This window comes from Zonotrichia albicollis, chromosome 1 (assembly GCF_047830755.1).
Source record: "Zonotrichia albicollis isolate bZonAlb1 chromosome 1, bZonAlb1.hap1, whole genome shotgun sequence".
Lineage (NCBI taxonomy): Eukaryota > Metazoa > Chordata > Aves > Passeriformes > Passerellidae > Zonotrichia > Zonotrichia albicollis.
Window position 1 is genome coordinate 119606569 of NC_133819.1, and position 21034 is coordinate 119627602.

The following is a 21034-nucleotide window of genomic DNA, read 5'->3' on the forward strand; positions in this document are numbered from 1 at the left end:
GTCACTCTGGTTCAAACTAATCCTACTTCTAACCCCGAGGTCTGAGCAAGCCTCACTGTCCACCAGCAGCCACATCTAATTGACCTCAAATGAAGTGTGAAGACACAAAACCAACTCTAACAGGACCATGGTGTGGACACACCAAATTTTCTCTGCTGCATTTGCAAAGCCAAGTAGAGAAGCAGAGCTGGCAATCCATTTTTTGCTTTGAAACTTTACTTTCCTTCTCTGAGGAAGACAGATGACATGAGAAAGCATTCCTGATACAATCATGCTGGAGAAGAAACTGATGGTACTTCTGCACTCTGCGCTGGAGTTTGGTGTGGTCACACACACAACTATGACAAACTAAAGGATCTGACCACTCAAAGTGAGACAATCCTTTGAACATGTACATCAATCCTTTGAACTGCACATGTAGAAACCTGTGGTCTTTGCCACTGCTTACACTTTAACCAGCATCAGTACTGGATCCTTACAGGAGCTGTATTCTTGTTGAAGCTTAAGATAAAAGTGCCAGAAACTAGAGACAACCTTTCAGTGTATAGATGAAGAAAGAAGAGAGAAAAGTGGCAAGTCAGTAGTACCTTGCAGGTGACTTTGCTTCATGAAATTCTACAACCTTTTCAAAAGTAAAATTGTTGTAATGTCAAATGTCTCTACTTTTTATCTGCTATGGTATAAAAAAGGAAAGAATCTTTTCCTCCATATCATTTTAGTTTCTTTCAAGAGGTTCTAGTTTAGCTATTATTGTCTTTGTTAGCCAAATTTCAGGCTTCTTTCAAAGCAAGCTTTTCTGTCTTTTTTTGCAAGAGGAAGAAGAAAGATAGATTTTATCTGTTGCAACATATCAGGGTTTTTTGCTGAACAAGAGCCACAGAACATCATACTAAGATCTCTTTACTCAGCAAGTTGACTTTGGGATGAGCTTTGAATGGTTTCTGTTTGCTATCAGTCATAGATTTAGTCAAGAAGATAAATCCTCACAAAATAAACATTATCACTTGCAACATTGATGGATATTTATTTATCAGTAAAAGGAACATTGCGCTTTTATATATGCAGATTAGCTCCTAAATAATAAACAATTTCCCAGCTATGCAGCTAGAACTGGTTGATCAGAAATAGTTTAATGTTTTCGAGTGAGATGACCTTCATCTATTGATCAAGGGTAGTTGGCAAGATCTTAAGTAATAACATTCTTGGCTTCACACATCACTTTCATATTGATAGGATGGAATTGTTTCTGAGTCCAATACTTATCTGCTGGTGAAATATGGGAACATATGAGTCTAGTCAGTCACACCCAAAATATTGTGGAAGCTAGAAGCAACATATGTACTTCCCTGAATTTCTCGCACTGGTATGGAGCATTTGGAAATGCAGCGACTCTTTGGAGAGGCGCTTGCTCAGTATCTCTCTGGTGTGTGGCATCCCCTGTTACAATCTGGAAATTGCTTAAACCGTTGTGGAAAATCAGCTGGTTGAGTGACAACACAAAACAAAACAAGTGCCCCAGCTAAAGCTTCATTCCCAAGCCTTTAAAAATGTCTCTGTTAACTCTACAAAGGCAAAATGAACTCATCTTCCTAAATGCCTCAAAAGGAAGGAAATAGGACCATTCTTCTCTTGGGGTGCAAATGCATCCTGCTAACAAGGGTTAGTCATCTTCTGTCACCTTCATCCTCAAACAGACTGTTCTATAGGGTGGTTTCTGTGCATTGCTGGGCAATAAACAAGCCTTCAGCATCCCACCTGGCACCCACACTGAGTAGTGGCAGAGGAAGAATTGCTCTGTAGAGTTAACTTCTTACCCATTCCTGTCTTTTAGCAGAAGAGCGTCACCCTCCTTCTTTAAATTGCATAGAAAATATTTTTTTATTTGTTCCAAACTCTCACTGAATACAAATCAGGGTAAATAGCTCTGCAATGGCTCTACAGCTAAAAGCTATTATCTATGTGTTTTGATCAGTTTTAACAGCAATGGTCTATAGACCTCAATTTCCTGTTCTGAAGTGCTAAAACTTATGAAAATAAACTCCAAGGCTTAGCAAGCACCCTTTAATCAAATAAAATTGTCAGTATGAATCTACCTATGCTAGCATAACCTTATAAAAATATTTGATAGCAGCTTTTTGCACTGTGAAACCCAAAACTCCAGTACACTACAAATTTTGCAGGATAAATTTGATACATCAGTGGTGTTTTGTGGGGTTTTTTCCTTATTTACATAATTTTTCTTCTTTTCTGTCTGTTTTACAGTGTTTTCTCGTCCTTCTCTCTGTAATCCTCACCATTTTAATTATCTGTGTGTTTTATAAAATCATGTCTAATTAGAAAATTTTAAATTCCTCATTACAGCACATTCTCATGCAGAACTTGAAATAGGAATGATTATGAACTGTTTCAATAAGCACCAGCTTTGCACTCTTTAGAAGATTGGAATTGTTGTTTATATCTGTATGCACATTAGTTTACCTCAAGATGTGCTAGATTACATTAATTATCTTTGCATCTGCAACAGAGAACATCCATGATCGATGCCAACCTCATTCCTCAGAATTTTTGAAAAGTTTTGTGGGTTTTTTTTCTTGACAACGTGTTTTTGCCGTACAGGGAAATTTAAAAGGGATGGACAGAGCTTGCTGCTGGAATCTGCAAGACCACTGTGTTTCATTGTGCTGCAGACTAATTGTAAATACATTTACCTTTTTATAAGGTGGGTGAAAAAGTCTGATTTTGCAACTAGCTGTACTTTTATAACATTTCAATCCTGATCTGTCTCAAAAGCAGGCAGATTTATTGCAGCAGTGTCTCCATGTGGACTTCTACCAAAACAAACGTGACCAACTGAATTTTGGCTCCAGTTTTTATGCAAACAAATCCTTACTAAGCAAAATACAAATAAATGGTTTAAACAGTTTTTAACCAAAGTGGTTTAAGTAGGAATTTAGAGAAAATAACTGGCAGCCAGTATCTGGAATTAGCCTTCTGGAGCCTGTGCTCAGTCCCTGCCTGCTTAGTTCAGGCTGTACAAATCCCTGAAGCTCCTGTTATCAGAGGCAGCATTTCTCTTATATACACAGATCAGCTCATGTAAGGACATGGTTTTCACAGTCTTGGTATAAGTCTTCACAGCACTTGGTGGAAGTCTATAAACAGGCTGAAGATACAAGGAAAAAAATGTTCTTTACAGCTCATGAGAGTAAGCATATCTTTTCAGCTCCTTCTGCCTGTGGCCAGAAACAAAGGTACTGCATCAAGATGTCAAAATATTTTTCTTTCCTATTGTTGGGCAAAATTTTTATAGTGCAGATTGAACCAGTACTGATCATCCTGTTGAAACAAATTGGATAAATTATAAAGGAACTTGCTGCTTATAGGATCCAAGAGTACAGCAATGTAAACCCTAGTCAGCACTGAAGAACTTATTTAAATAATTTTACTGTATTTGCTTTTTTTGTGAAAGTCTGCATTCAGACTGTAATTCCACAATATTTATTTGTTATTCAAAGCAATTTGATGAATAATTCTGTAATAATTGTCTCAGCTTATTGTGAATATTCAGGATTTGAAACATGAACTGTGATTGCTCTCCTAAATCAAATGCTGTTTTATTATTCCTGCAGTGAATGACAGTCTTAGAATCAAGTGAATGACTGGGGGAAAAAGAAAGGGAAAGAAGAGAATTAAACTTGAATATTATTCAGAATTTGCATAAATTAACTCTTGTGGTGGGCACTCCTGCCATGACAAAAGCAAGCTTGTTTATGAGAAGCAAGCATAAATGGCAGGCATATTGTTAAAATGCATTTGTTCAGCAATAGTGCATGTAACCCGGAATTATACTGCTTGTTTATTTATTAGCTAAGGCCTAAAATTTGGTGGGAAATAAAAAGGGGAAAAGACAAGTAACAGGTCTGAGGAGGCATTTAAAAAAACATTCTTGAATCCTCTGTACAGTTAAAATTAGTTTAGATATTTCCCTCAGGCTCTGGAAAACATTACAACATTGAACTCAGGAATTTTGGTGATTTATGCAAATGGACACATATACACACTCTAAATGCAATGACCTCAGAGGCAGAAGCTCCTGTTTGGCTGATCTTTGCCTCCTGTTTGTTAAATTTCTAATTCCTGCATGCTTCTGCAGCAAGCCTTCCACTATTTTCTGGATGACTGAAAACTGAAGCTTGGCTGATTTCTCTTGAGCTTGGCCTGTGAGCTGTGATGTGCTGATGCTTGAGGGTGCAGCTGCCACCGCTGCAGCCCCAGAAGTGCTTCTGCTGGGTGGGCACCAGGCTTAGGCCAGCCTCCCACCACCCTCTGCCCTGGGGAGGAAACCAACTGCATCTGTGCGTCCTTCAACATTCCTGGGCTGTGCCAGAAGAAGCACAGTCTGGTGGTTTAACTCTGGCTGGATGCCAGGGACCCACCAAAGGTGCTCTGTCTCTCCCCTCCTCAGCTGGAGAAGTGAGAGGAAACGTAACAAAAGGTCCATGAGTTGAGGTGAGGGCAGGGAGGGATCACTCACTGTTTACTGGCATGGGCAAAAACTTGGGGAAATTAATGAAACTCATTATGAATCAAAACAGGAAAATGAGAATTAAAACGCACCTTAAAACCACCTACACACGACCAGCACATTGAGGGAGATGATAAACCTCCTCTATTCTGCTTTTGCAAGGCCCCACTTGGAGTAATTTGTCCAGCTCTGGGGCAACCAACATGAGAAGGATGTGAACCTGTTGGAGCAAGTTCAGAGAAGGGCCATGAAGATGATGAGAGGGATGGAACACCTCTCTTATGAGGACAGGCTGGCAGAGTTGGGGCTGCTCAGCCTGGAGAAGAGGCTCTGGCTTTTCTAGTACCTTCCAGGACCTAAAGGGGCTATGAGACAACAGGAGAGGGACATTCTACAATACCATGTAGTGATGACACAAGAGAAAATGGCTTTAATCTGGCAGAGGGTAGGTTTATATTAGATATTTGGAAAAAATTGTTTGCTGTGAGGGTCTTGCATACACACAGAGCAGGCAGTGGGCAGGGGGGTGGATTACAGGAGATGATGGCTGTCAGGATCTCATGGAAGCCTATGAGACCAGAGTTGTGCAAAACGTGCTGCAGACTGGATGTGGCCCAGGAGTTTTTGCACACAAAGCCTCATATGCTTTCAGAGCATATTAAGGCAAACAGCCTTCTCACAGTTTAGATGTGATTTATGGTCAAAATGATGAGAGCTACAGAAAAGGTATGACCAGGTAGCAAGTCCCTGCAGCAAACCAGTGACTCTGGGACTGCTGAGGACACAGAGACTGAAGAAACATCTCTGACAGCCTTTAAAATGTGTTACATGATGGTGCTTGTGACCCTGCCTTTGCCCCAGGCTATGCTATAGCTGCTAGAATTTCAAATCTCTTTCAGTGAGTGGTATGGGCAAAGAAAAGAAATAAATAGGTTTGGACATTATACATTTTCCATTTGGGGAAAGTTAACTTTCCTCAACTTTTTTTCCCCTATGCTTTATTTTCTTTCTTTTCCTTTTAATATTTGAAAGCATTATTTTTTCACATTTAAAAAGTCATGTAATTTCTGCTATCTCAGGTTATAGAATCCCAATGGCTTAAAATGGCTTCATCTGTTAAGGATGGAGACTACCACTTTGTCATCAAAGCCTGATAATATTCAAATATTTCAATTTTTCACACACACACACACAAATGGGCATCCACATTTTTAAGCATATTTTATTAAGACAACACCGACTTTGAAATTGAAGGTCAAAGTTTTTCTGTTAAAAGCCAGGAGAGTGACACAACCAACATGATGAAAACACAGCATATCTTGTACCATGCTCTGATTTAATCCTGCTCCTTTTATACACACCTTTGGGTTTGGTTACATTAAGTGTTGATAGATTTGTGTGGAGAAGGGGGCAGGAGGCTGGAAGGAGTGTTTTTTTCATTTTAACAATAATATCCTTCTTCCATAAAAGATATGAAGCAGAAGACTGAACAGAAAATCTAGCTATTTTATTGCCCCAAGGCATTATTCATTTTCCTGACACATTATGTTTTTAATTAAAATTGCACATGAGTTAATTAAAATGTTCATTCAGCTTTTTATTTTTTTTTCTTGCATGGGTGCCTTGTTACTCTCCTAGCATTTCAGTAGAAGGCCATTACATTTCAACAAACTGCTGGCTTTATCAGCTCAGACTTCTACTGACAGACTGTCATGTTTGCTACACCTTTTTATCTCAGATGTTCTAATTTTTTTAAGTACCTTCTCCAGTCTGGGGGCTTGTAGGTTGTTTTTTTTTTTTTTAATATTGTTATTATTATTATTATTATTATTATTATTATTATTATTATTATTATTACAACTACTACTACTACTACTATTACTATTACTATTATTACTATTATTCCAGCACCTTCCACTAGTGGTTTGAGCTCAGGTTTCTTAAGGAGACATTGTCAGGAACGGGCAGGAAGGTGAACAAGAACCTGTGAACACTGTCATCGCTCACTCTTATGGAACCTGCTCAGATTAAACTGCAATACAAGTGCACTGCAACACCAGTGCACAGTACCTTGGGAGCAACACTGAAGAAAAGGGGCATTCAGAGAAAGTAATCATCAGAATCCTGCAGACACCTAACTTAGACTGACCTATGTGGAATCCTTCAGATTTATAGGTTACAGGCACTGAATTTTTGATCACTGCTTCGGAAAAAGGAAATTCTAGAAGATAGACAAAGACTTCTGTCCATCTTGTCTAGTCTTAAGCTCTATTTTTAAAAGGTATAGCAGGAATTAAACTGTTTGAGAAAGTGTTTCTTTTTAAGCTTTTTTTGGTATATTAGGAAGGGCAAGAAAGATTTCTTAGGCTGTGGACTAGCAAAAACTGCTTTACTCAGTTCTCAAGGAACCTGTTTCTACACTAAAAATTTCTAAGTCATGGGTGGAAGTCTGTCCTGTTTCCTTTGTGCTGGCTACATAGCATAGTGAAATGCAGTTATTTCCCCCAACCAGATTCACCAGTGCTGACTCTGGGAATGTAGGAAGAGTTCTGTGTCCCAGGTGTCAACCAGCTCCTAGAAAGGAACAGATTTCACAGATGGATCATCTCTGCTTTCCACAGAGGTTGTAAACATACACGGTGCACTTGTTAAATTCACCCTTATTGAGCGTCACAAGTCAGAAACACATACAAGGCCAATAAACCATAGCCAGGGTAAAAGGTAGAAGGCATGTCAAACAAATGTTTTCTGAAGAGGTGTACAGCAAGCTGTTGTGCCTTTGCTGAAGTCTTCAAAGCCTGCAGAAACACATTGATGTTTGTAACTAACACCTTGCATGCTGGCTGCTGCAGTGGCAGGTGCCTGGACAAAACAGAGCCTTTGAGAAAAGATTTATGTTGTGTGCAAGTGCCACACATGCATTCTAACAGCAACACTGAAGCCAAGTTTGAAAATCAGACCTCAAAGCAACACCTCCCATAACTCAAACAGAGAAGGAGGGATGGGCTATGGGGTTCAAACTTTGGGCTCAGCTAATATGCATTAGTGCCATTTGCTTTTTTCACACAGCATGAGTTAAGGACAGGCTGTCAGCTGTAACTTTGAGCTTCCTGGATGCTGTCAGCTCTTTTCACAACCTTCATATTACTGAAGTGAAGCTTTTTACATTTTATTCTTTGACTTCTTGTTGTAGTCTTCATGAGAATAATGTGATTTCAGGGAAAGTGTTGAAAGGTTTGAATGTGGTAACTAAACATTTACAAAAGATCTTTAGCCTGAAATATGTAAATATATTTCTCTCAATGGTTCAGATAGCAGTGTTTAATTTTGCAGAAAAAATTGCAAAGTTTTTTAAATATTTTATACTGAATTTATGCTCTGATGAAAAGCCCTTCAATTCAGGAAGTAGAAGAAATTATTTATTTTTAAAACTGTCTTAATATGGCATTTAGATATCTTGCAAAGGGTGTGAAAGATAAGGTTACCAGTCAGGAATAATGTTTTACAACATCATTACCCTGATATCACCCAAAGCAGCTTTCTTTGAATCATTTCATTTGGTATATATCTATATTTTGATTCAAATAATACCCTCCTTGGTTATACTAATATTGCTGTGTGATGTTTACTTAGGCATCAAGAGTAACTTCACTGAAACTCAGCACTAAACCCTATTGGTTTCTTAAAGGTCCTTTAGTTTAAAATACACCTTGTTATTTTGTGTTGCAAGAGACTATACTTAGTTCACAGCTTATTAAAAATTTGCTCCTTTATTACTTTATATTATCTATAAATTGAGTAGGAAAAACCCCCAAAAGGCACAGACATGAGAAACCTTGAATACTCTCAGGGCTCCATAATTTAAGAAGGATGTAAAGGTTCTTGAATGAGCCCAGAGAAGGTCAGCCAAGCTGGTGTGAGGACTGAAAGGGTGTGAGGAGCAGTTAAGACTTTGGGTTTTTCTGCTTTGGAGGACAAAAGGAGGCTGAGGGGTGGCTCTCTCCAGCTTCCTGAGGAGGGGAAGGGAAGAGCGGGGTGTGGATCCCTTTTTTCAGCGAGAGAACACATGGGAATGGTTCAAGGCTGCACATGGGGAGGGTCAGGCTGGACACTGGAGGCATTTCTTTGCTGAGAGGATGGTCAGACATTGGAATAGGCTTCCTAGGGAGGTGGTCAATGCCCCAAGTCTGTATTCATGGCATTTCCATTTTCCACTACTTTCTGACTTGTGCAGTAGAGGTGTTTTTTTTCTTTCCTGTGTCTATTACCTACTTTTACTGCAGTCTTCTGATCCTAGTAAATCCCTAGCCCATGACAGACCAAATGCCCGTCCCTACCACAGACAACTGTGTCAAAGTCTTACAAATTTGTGTCAGTAAAATTCAAACATGTGTTAAGTTGCATTATTTTTACCAAACTGTTAATTTAGGAATAATAAAATGTTTTAAAGGTATACTGGAGCAAACAAAAGTGGTTTTTTTTCATAATTTTTAAACACAAATTTGAGTTTGTGGGTTTGTAAAAATTAGTTCTTGGTTTAAATTTTTTTTTAACATCAGTGAAAACAAAGGTTTTATCCCACAATTTTTGTAATAGTTCATCATGCTAACAACATATCAGAAACACTGGTTTTGAAATGGCCTGGAACATTGTTCCAACATTTTAAAGGGACTCTAAAATTTTAAAAAAAGTCCTTTTTATCCTTATTTTTACACCCTGTAATCTGTGTACCTTGAACTTCCCACACAGCATCAACCTTTTGTGCTTTCATGTAGGAAAAGTCAACGTTTAATCATAAAAGGGTTTGAGAATCTATATTAAGAATACAATCTAACTTGGTAGCTGCTGTTTGAGATCCTGCACGCTATGAATTTCATACAGTAGAAATTAAAATCTGGTATAATTTCATGACCCATATCACCTTCCTTCTCACAGATTCCAACAGTGTGAAGTTATTTCCATAAAGAAATGTGGGGATATTGTAGGAAACAAACTGGATTTACCAACAGTTCAAAGCTGTGGTGAATATTACGTTTAAAGCCAACTCCTCTTATTATAGATACGTTTAACACTTCCTGAAAATTCCCTTCAAAAAAGTAACAGTAATTTTCATCAGCTCTGGGAAAAGAGTCATCAAGTATCTCCAGGTGTAATGTATTTTTAGTAGAACCACCCAAACTGTTAGCCACAGTTGTGAACTGCGCTGAGGAAGTCTCTCAGCGCTGCGGTGGCAAGCTATCTGCCCACAGGCAGTTTCAGTGCTCCAGATAGAGGTGCAAGACCTTAAAAAAAATCTTAAGCCATGCCATAAACAGGAAGCCTTTTTAAAAATCATTTTCCCCAGTTTGGAAAAGGATGGAATAATAGAAAGAGAAACAAACTGTTCTGAGAAAGGAGCAGCCTGAGGAGACTGGCTTTGCTGCAGGTCATTGGTCCTCCCCTGCTCTACCTCTCCTTTTCTCACATGGGCTCTTACCTAATTCTGGCCCTGCAGAAGCCTCTGGGCATTTCTCTACTCACTCTCAGTCTCCCTCACTCCCTTAATGCTTTCCTAGAAATTCCCAGGAAGTTATTTCCAATAATCATCTAATTTCCTGCATGAAGCAGCACAGGATGCCCCAAGACTCCCATCATCTTGCATGACCACTTTTAGCCTGCTCAGACTTGTAAAGTCCTGCTGCTCTCTGCCCTTGTAGACACAGAGGTTAACAGACACTAAGCAAGTTTTCTTAATTGTCAAACTCCAGCCATTTAATTCCTGGGAAAAAAGGATTTCTAAGAAGGATATTAACAGCCCTCTCACATTTTCCCCCATTAAGGGGCAGAACTGAGATGAGAAGAAACTCCAGACTGGCCCCAAAAGCTCAGCTCTGTCAGAACAGATTCCTTTCAGAGAAAGTTTCCTCCCCTAGAAATATAGGAGAGCAAGCAAGCAAACAAATAAAACTGCAGCCACCTTGGACACGTTTCCTGCATGCTCACAGATCATCCTGCCCAAGCACAGCAGTGTTGACGGCCCCTGGCCAGGCCAGGCAACACCATCCAGACCTCCTGGAAATGCAGCAGGTGGTAACCTCTGCAAGGGAGATAAAGACTTGGAAATGGCAGTGATTTGTACCCTATGGAGATAACGCAGACTCACTGCTAAGAATGTATTTGGGCTTTTTCTCTATTTGTTCACTCACCTTGAGTAAAGCCATTTGGGGGGCTTTTTGTTTGCTTTTTTCTTTTTATTGCTTTCATTCATCTGCATCATTCAAAACTAAAGCCTTGCTAGGAATGAAAATACAGAGCTGAAAGCATTTTTTTTTTCTATGCACAGAGTGACAGAGCCACTGTGCAGACTTGCAGCTATTTCTACCTATATGAAGATGCATCAGGACCAAAGGAGAGCTGTCACCCCATAAACTCTCAAGCTGTCAGTACAAATGGGTTTGCTTCTATACTTAGAGAATTTGGGGTTTCTGTGTATGTATTTTCATCTTTTAAGTTCTGAATAAATGTGGATGGTCTCAGACAAGTAGAGAAATAAGACAATTAAATATCTGGTTTGCTGTTCTAAATTTCACTATGTATAGTTTTAAGGCCTTGCTGCATTTCTTACTCCCATCTATCCCCCCACTCTCCTCAGTAGGTGTGGATAGCAGGTTTACTCACTGACTTGCCAGTTGTATATGTTCAACAGCTCTAACTCAATGACATCACTTATTAGGGAGATAAATGAGGGCAATTAAGCATCATGGCCATAACTGGTGAAACTTTCTGCAATGAGAGCATTATTAAAATGACAGAGTGCTTGTCTGTGCCTGCCCAAGGTGTATGATTCAGCCTCTCTCCTTTGCCTGGTAAAGTGACCCCCAGCAGCACTTCTCACATGCATTGTTTCTACAGGGCTATATATCACCTCTCATGTAAACTGGCAACGTTTATTGATTGATGCCCATTTCATTTTTAACAGCCATCTTCTTCTATGTTATTTAGAGTTAAACAGGGCAGCTGATAAACATTACAATTTAGTTCATGTTTGTTAAACTACTCACTTAAATAACCTCCTCAGATGCTGATAAATGGCACCTTCAGAAAGAATAGCTGTTACTTTTTTGCATAATATACTGGTGTTTAAGGCTTTTAATAGTATATCATACACACAGCCTTGCTCTGTCATTCAAAAGCCAAATGACATTTTATTAAAATATTTCTTTTTAATCCTGTTTGGCTAATGTTTCCAACAATTTTTTAATACCGGATTTGAGCAAAGGAGGGAAATTGCCATGAGAAGTGGAAAGTCCATTTTGAAAAAACAGAAACTAGGTTTCAAGTTAATGCTTGTTTTCCTTAAAAATTATGTTCTCTGCTTTGGGCAGAAATGTGGCTATATAGATCTAGAAAAATAAGACCATTGCAGGAAAAAGAAACAAGTACGAGTAATACACGGAGAGAGGTAAAGATGGTCAAATATAGTCTGAAGAAGGAAGAAAAAAAAAAGCAGAGAGAGAGAACAAAACCTAAACATAAAAAAAAATTATGATGCAATGAGAAAACACAAACTAGACAGGGCGCTCCCAGTAGCACCAGTGACTGACATACAGGACTGAGCTATGGGACAGCATCCTTACCAGTCTGGGGCATCCCTACCTCTTCTGCCTTCCTGCAGGAGGGATGTGATCTGCATCCTCGTGCCAGAAAACTCCACCATCTCACAGGGGGGATGATTCCAGCATGGGAGCCCTGTAGGATTTCTTGGGAGCCCTGCAGACATGCTAGGCATGTATGGAACACACACAAAATGCATATAGATGAAGCAGCTGTGATGGCAGATCCTTGTCCGTTTGAAATGTCATAAAGTAAATGTATTGCACAGGCTGTGATGTGGCTGGCAAGAAAATGGAGATGATGTCCCTCCACTCTTGGAGCGAAATGTTTCATTTTATAGAGCGCATGATTTACCTGTGCTTTGTATCCTAGCTCACACTGCCCAGAGCACAGTGCCCAGAAGGCTGTTTCCAACACAGCTCCATCGCCAGGAACATCAGGGAGGGTGGAATGGGAGCCAGGAGCAGTGGGGGAGTGCAAGCTGAGGCCAGCTGCACCCTGGCCCCCAGGAGCTGCCCAGGAGAGGAAACCTGAAGCAAAGCATCACTTCTGAGGACTCTCTTCCAGGTGTGTAAAGAGGGATATAACCCTGGGGTCGAAAAACAGGGAAGAAAAAGAGACAAATGAAGGCTGGGTTTGAAAACAGACAGGCACCTACCTTAGAAATATTTTGCAGACATGTTCAGCAGAATTTAGAGCAGCCATCCTCTTCCTCTGAATTGTTGCTCTGTTTCCTAGATGCTAGGAGACTTTGTATGCATTTATTGCCATTCTTTGCATCCCTGCCACGTTTGTTACAGTGGCAAGCCTATGGAATTACGCTGCAGAGAAAGATGAAAATGAGTTAATAATTTATCTTTTAGGCTGATCTTTAAATGTTGTTTCACAGAGTTGAAAGGTGCCAAAAATTAAGGAGAAAAATACAAAGGGACTCAAGGGAGAGGAGGTGGGTTCAGACTGTGACAGGAGGCACAGAAGGCAATGGGATAGGGGCAGCTAAAGTGTCTGAAATAAAGAATTTATTTTCATGTGCTCAAGAATGTGCCTAAATTATGAGAAGGATAATGGTAAAACAAACAGAAAGTTAAGAACCATCATAAGGAATACAAGAATAACCATGCCACATCAGACCAATTGCCCATCTAGTTGGCTTCTTACATGTCACAGCAAGGTTTAAAAATGCATATTAAGCCATCTCCTGCACTGGAAATAATGGGCTAGCCAAAATGATCAGTCAGTCACTGTAGCTCCTTCTTTAAGATAGTAGTGCTCATACTGTTAGAAAATAATTTATTCTAATGTAATGTGACTGAATGCTCTCAAGAAGCACAGAAATATTTTATACTCTTACTTAATCCTGCTGATGTTTGGCTCAGTGATATCTATGAAAGGTGTTACATTAGTTAATAAGGAGTTACATACAGACAACATTAAACATTTAACTTTGATCACTGTTAAACTATCTGCAATTCAGGTTCATTTATTGCTCCAATTTTATACTTTTGAGGAAAAGTATAGAAATAAATATTTTTTTAAAGACTGGACCAGATGTGTTTGTGGGGACAATGTTGCTTCTCTAACCTCCACTTTTTGCTTACCACCCCAATAGTCATCTTTCTCCTCAATAAGCCAGAACCTCTTTGCTGTCCATGGTCAACAGATTTCTTTGCTGCTGACTTCAGCCAAATAACAAAGCCAACTCAACACTTATGTTTCTTGACAGGAGAAAACCAAGAGGGTAGTGGTTGTTGCCATTGTTATTTCATTGAGGATGCTATTCATATTTACCATATGGTGCTATAAAAATGCAGAACCCCATAATATGTATCTTTATTGTTTCCTACATGAGATGATACACTGGGAAAAAAATGTATTCTTCAATGAATACATACAGCAAATATACATGTTTTGTGTTTCCCCAAATCTGTGGCTTTGGATCAGACAGCCTCTGTCACTCAATGAAAACAGTATCATGATGTCATAGGTTAACAGAATAGCAAAGAAAATCTGTTTAGGGAGAAATAGAACATATACATTATTTTAAGTTTGTAAGAAAGTTGTCACCCGTTTACTTCTATCACACCTTTAACCTTGGATGGTACCTGCTACGTCTCACTTGACCTGCACTATAGAGGAGTTCCTGCTCCCCAAAATCTGATGAAGTTTCATCTTTCACCTGTGAAAAAAATGAAATTAGCTATATAGATGCTAAAGGATAGATACTACACTAAGTGCCCAGCTTTAAACTGGCACAGTAGATAATGGGACCATTTCTCATATGGACATCCTTCAGCTGAAGGTTTTATTCTTATTCCTATAAAAGGAAAAAAAAAAGTTTGGATTATTCTATTTCAGAAACAGATTAATAATTCAAGCCCAGGATACGTAGATCTCACAACAAATTATAGCACAGATTATTTCATAGGGAGTTTATTCAATAACAAAATATAATATTCTAGTACCAAGCCATCACTTTATCACATACATTTTTCTATGCAGTTAGAATTTGCCCTGTGCATTTAAAATTGTCCTGCACAGTGAATAGATTTTCATTAAAATATTTATTTTAAATCTTATATTTTCTCAGGAGCAATGAGGAGAGGTGGGTGTCACATTTTGCATTTCACCTGCATCCTTTTGCATTTTGATGTAAGGCAGCAGAATGCCTGCTACTATTTAATTAAACAGGAATCTGGATTAACTCCAGCTGTGGGCCGTGTAATCAGGCCTTGTGAGTGTGTTCAAAAAGGGGTGTTTTCCCTGGCTCATATTTCATTCCTGCATGGAAATCTGCTCTCACTCAAACCTGTCCACATGCTGCAGTAAATGATTTTCTCTCCCTTCTGAATCATTTGCTTAGGCACCCCCACTACAGTTCTTTGAAAAGAAACAAAAAGGCACAAACAGCTTGACTGGTCCACTTACACTAACTACTATCTAATGACGAGAGGCTTTGCTTGTTCATGTATAAATCTACCATTTATTCGAGTTTATACCATAATGACTGTAAGATCTATTAAATTGTTTTGTGCAGATTTATGTTATTCTCTCCAGATGATGACAATTTAATTGCTGTTGCCCATGGCTTAAGATGAGCTCAATTCTCAGAAGTAAATTTACCTTTCCTTGAACATGCATATCACCATCATGGATGACAAACACACTTCTGATTCTTTCTACTTCTCTAAGTACTTTTGCTGCCATTCAAAATGATAAATCATACATAAAATAAACATGATAAATCTGGTTGAAACTACAAATTTTTTTTGTCCTAATAGAGGTCAATGATCCCAAACCCATGTATATATTTTGAGAAGAGTTTACCCCATCTATGAATATCAACACGTTCAAGTCTAAGTATAAATGAGAGACAGTGAAAATGTGTGTATAAATTCATGAACTGGCACATCCATGAGAGTTTGTAATCATATTTTATTTTCAATAGTCTTTTCTGAGTATGCACTTTGCCTCTTTAGATGTCATCATTGATCTATGGTGGTGCTTTTGACAGAATATATCTCAACCAACATAAGAGACAATTGTCAAATAGATGTTGCTCATTGTTCATTTCCATAGGCTGGACATCTTTTTGTGGTAATTTGATATGGCAAGTTTTCTCAAGCTATCAGCAGAGATTCAGACTACAGATGATAATGAAAACTAAATCAGAGTTCATCATGCATAAAAGATTCTGAAACTTTGAATTTTTTAAATTTTGTAGCTTGTGTGGAGGTTACAGATGGGTAAACTCAAAAACGTTTGGCCTTACCACAATATTAGATTTGCTGGCCAAACATCACCTGCCAAAACAAACTAGAAATAAATGGCTCTCCATTTTCAGCAGAACAGAGCCATTTTCCCTCCCTTTTTTATTTCTATTTTAGTCTTTCTTCCAATCCACCAGCATGAAAACACTGTTGAATGTAATTCTGGAAAATACATCCAAATATTTTAGACTTTCCGATAAATTTTCTCAAGGAGATTGGAAGTGGCAATTTTGATCACTACAGATTGCATATTTGAGTTATACAGAGTCTTACAGAGACAAATAGTTGCATGTGGCAGGATGTTTCTTTGTCCGCCATATAGTCCTATAGTCATTCTCCGGGGAAAGAGAAATTTTAGATCTCACTTTCTTTCTGTTCCTAGGGATTTTTTTTTAATTGAAGGAGCAAAATTAGTCTACATTTTCTTTTTTGTCTTCAGAATGTTATCTAATTTATTATCTAATCGTGTTCTTCACTGCTTTTCCACCTACCCTTCATGCCAGTCCTTACAAAAAAAAACTAGAATTGCAGTACTTGTATCTATAATGTTTCTCGTCAAGACAGTGGGTGAGGAAGTTTTAATGTCAGTCCTAGAATATTCTCTGATGAGATTCTAATTAAGTTGCCAGTATAGAGAAAATTAGAAAATCACAGCAGTTTAAAGCTTAACCTTCAAGGAAGCTTGAGCAGATATGAATAACACTGTTTCTGAAGGATGGCGTGAGTGCAGTTGCAGGCGCTAATGTGAAGCGATGCATGTTCAGTACATCATCTTTCCACACTGTTAAGTGGAGCAAGTCATAGTGCAAGTGTATGTTTAAGTCCTTGAGGATGTAAGATATACTCTCATTCTTGAACGAAATGGTAGTGACCAAGGTAGTTTAAATTAAACCATACGGTCAAGAGTATTCTCTGTTCTTCTTATTTCTGCTTCCAATCCAGGTCACCTACATCATTTCACTGTTCCCAGTTCTCACCTGCCATAAATAACCAGATAAGTTTGTATGACATCTGAATTTTTGCAGCAAACTCAGATTTATGATTACACATATATCCAGTTTCTCATTCTGGATGGAGAGCTGCTTGTCTCAGATTTTATATTATGTTCACGATTCTAATATTTAATTGCATATATATACGTAATGCAGCAACTGCATATATGCTTACATTCCACTCATTTGGAGATCAGGAAAGCAAAGTGAAAAATTGCTCATACACACATTTTTATGTACTATCCTTTTATCTTTCTTCTGACTGAATAAACACAGGGACTGCTCTGTGCAGATATATTTCAGCAATAACTTGCAGCTTTAACAACATTCCAGATTTTTGCTTCCTCCTCTCTTTCTAATACTGCTGTGCTTTTCAGCCTCAAAGACAGCACAAGTCAGCCAGGCAATCCTGTGACAAACTCCACTAAGGACTTCACAGTTAACAAAACAATGAATGAAACATCATTCTGGCACACAGAACAGCTTTCTGCTGTCTTCTGCCGCCTTTGATTTTTTTTTTCCCCAAGTGGAAAAGCAACTTCAAAAACAAGGTGCTGTCATTTTAGCAAAGGAGAATTAGGACTGTGAAAGGATGAAGTGTCCTTGCACAGAAAGACTGCAGCTAAAATTGTATCAATATTCCTGTTATAAACTGATAAACACAGAGCTCCGTGAGGTCAAGTTGTACATGCTTGAGCTGACATGCCAATCTGCCAGCAGTCATATGGTTCTCATATGGCGACACGCCACAGATGCCAGGAAAATGTGAGAAGTTTCTGGCTCATTTCATTTCACTCTCCTGAATGCCATGTTTGCCTGCACACACACACACACACACACACACACACACATACACACACACAGAGTAGATTTTCTGTTTTAAATAGAGCTATTGTAGCCCATGTATTCCTATTTTCTTAAAAGGCTTTGCAATAACTCACCCAAGCTGATTCCTGAGACTTCATAGCAAGACTTGTCTTGGAAATGAGAGCAGGTTTGTTGTTTTCTTTTTTGGTGTTTTTTTTTTTTTTTTTTGCAAGCCTTCAAAACACTCCTCTAGCCATTTTTAAATGACATCAAAAGACAGAATTAGAAAAAGAGACAGACAAGATAACAACACATCATATGTGGATGATTTATAATATACATTTAGGGAAAGAAATCTGAAAAGTTTCAGTCGTCTCAGAACATGACTTCTTCCATTCTCTAACAACATTAAAACAGCTCTTATTAATGCCTGAACAGCAGCAAGTATTTCTTTCTTTCGTTCTGTTTCTTCAATGTGCATTTTTGTATCAACAGTATAATGCCTCTGTCACATGGACTGACATGATAGTACATTAACAATTGTCTATATTCATATTTGGTAAATAGACCACAATTATTCATTGAGTATATAATGCACAATTTACAATTTGTTGAAATATGTATTTCCACATCAGACCATCTTTCAAGCTTTTACAGTCTTTTGTGTCAGGTTCAATTGTCTTCAAGAGGAATTGTTTTCCTTTTCTTTCTTTTAAACTGTTACTAAAGGGAAAAGGCTGAGACAAATATAACTACAGTTATTTTTAATGAAAAGACTTTCTTGTATGACTGAGAGCATGCACTTCACCCTTCCCTCACCAAATCCAGATACTGTCATTTTAAATGAACGTAATTTAAAATTTTAATGCAAAAACATAAACTGGACTTAGGCTTAAAATGTGAAAGAGGAAAAATGCACAAAATGTGTGTATGTGTGTACATGTGTGTATGCACATGTTGCATCCACACATGCAACTGCGCAAGAAATGGTGATTTCTCCATGCAGGACCAAGTTTGAAGATAGCACACCTCTGGCACCTCACCTCTGGTCAGAAATCTCTCTCTTCAAGAACATTAAAAATACAACATTTCTGGCAGCTTCAAACACATGAGTCTACAGGAAAGTAATTTTTTTCTTTTCTGGTATTAAGTTTTGCCTCCTTAGGCTCACACTTTATAAAAGTTTGAGATAAGGATTCTGAATCAGGAGCAGGCAATAACTTTCTCATGTATAAATAGGCAGGATTTGGTGCTATTACCCCCTAAATTTATAAAACCAAGAACAAGAAATAACAGAAAAATTCACCTTGCTGTGAAGATCTGTGCATGTCAAAAAATATATTTAGATTTTTTTTTACTTCCATTTACACATCACTTTGAAATCAAGGGAGAAAGGTCAGCTCAGACAGTAGCCTAACTTTGAGGAAAACCAGTTTTGAGTCCTAGCTTAACCTGCACAATCCTGTTCCTAAATCTTTAATTAAAGTACTGCCCCTCATCCCTTTCCTTAAACCTGTTATGTTTTTGCATTTGACCTCTAAATGTAGGGAACCAGGAATGCTTCTGATCTTGTGGGTTCAAACGAATGTCCTTTCTACATCCTGATGCTGGAGAGATGCTCATATTGCTGTCTCCAGTGCCCTGAGTTTCATGGGAAAGTGAGAGCAGCTGCCAGTGCGAGCACAGCTGGGCTCTGGTGAGGTCCCACGTGTTGCCAACAGGGAGCCCATGACCTCAGGACAGGCCATGGCAGAGGTCAGAGCACAAACACCAGCATGCCTCGCATGGATGCTCAGACCAAAGACAATAAAAATGTGATTTAAGCCCTCACATGACTTCTATTAAGTACCTGAAAGACAAATACTGATTGAATTTAAACCTAGCCAAATAACTTTCCTATTCAGAAAGGGAGGACTGCTGGAATATGCTCTGGCAAAAAATCCCTATTTTCCTTCCTTAAAACCCATGGGTTTAATATCACTTGCAAGGTCTTTCTATTTTTCCAAGGTGTTGCCTAATTTCTCAGACTTCAGTCAAGGTTACTGGCCCATAGAGATTGATTTAAAAATGAGCTATTCTCAATAGATTGATGAAGTATTCCTGAAATATTTTGACTTTTAAGTGTCATCAAAAAATGGAGTCCTTAGTATGTTTGGAGTTCCTTGTTCATCTTTTTCCTGAGGTCAATAACTGTGAAAAATATCACAAACTTGGATCTACAATGTTTTTTTTATAAAGCTTTTTTCCAAGTGCTTTTACTCAAGGGATCCTTATCATTGCAGTAAGTATAACAAAGAAGCTGAGAAGCAGAACTCCAGTTTGTTTGTTGCTCCATAAAACACACACATTTGCACAAATGTTTTTGAATAAACATTTGTGTTTGTGCTTGCACAGCAATTAACAGATTGTAAATACCATTCAAAGTACAGCATCCACTTAGACTTATTGTATATACAGCTCCTGCTTGGATTTTGGTACATAAGACATGAGTCCCGACTGGATTTCACTTTCCTTTTTTTAAGATGTCAGTGTAGATAAAGGACTTCTTAAATGGAGTAGTCTGATTTAACTCAAGGTACTTGCTCTTGAAATTATATTAAGGGAATCAAGACAGCAGCAGTCTCAAACATTGATTTCAGCATTGTAGACATCGTATATTGTATATATGCTGTCAATACTATGATCTCCTTGGAGTGATCAGAACAATTTCTGTCCCCAAACAAATTAAAGCATTAGAACATAATTCAGATGGCAACAAACATTGTACATGTAGCTCTATCTTAATACTCAAATCTTTTTTTTAAACTTGATTTGTCAAGTTCATAACTATCACTTAGAACTTGCTGACAAGGAACCTGATAACACAACATATCAAATTCCATTTTACAACTGTTTCCTTGGAAACACAGGCATAAAAATGGGCCATGCACAATGGAATGAAATCAAACAAATTAAAATTAACCTTAAAGAATTCCCACGAATAACAAACTCTTTGCATTGTTAAAATTCATGCAAAACCAGGGATAATGATTCTTATGATAGGAGCATCATTAGTCCCACATTGTCACAGACTCTACTTGCTTTGGCCCTGATCCATCAAATCCCTTCAGCATGGAGGAAACTTTAAATGCATGAGGTATCTCAGTCAACAGAATGAGTCATGTGGTTAAGGTTATTCATGTACTTAAGAACTGTACAAGAATTGTCTCCAGAGGCTCACTAGTCATTAGTGAGAGCACACACACACACAAAATATATATGTGTGTGTGTGTATATATATATATATACACACATACATACATATATGTGTGTATATATATATATACATATACATATATGTGTGTGCATAT

At 38.2% G+C, this 21034-nt stretch overlaps 1 long non-coding RNA gene across 1 annotated transcript; it reads right to left on the minus strand.

The window, feature by feature from the left end:
* Positions 1-6393: 6393 nt before the first annotated feature.
* Positions 6394-17888, minus strand: LOC113458551 (uncharacterized). The gene is made up of 4 exons (XR_003378900.2): positions 17819-17888; positions 12473-12939; positions 12161-12285; positions 6394-7099 (listed from the first exon to the last, which is right to left on the minus strand). It is a non-coding gene; the product is annotated as an uncharacterized LOC113458551 (long non-coding RNA).
* Positions 17889-21034: the final 3146 nt, after the last annotated feature.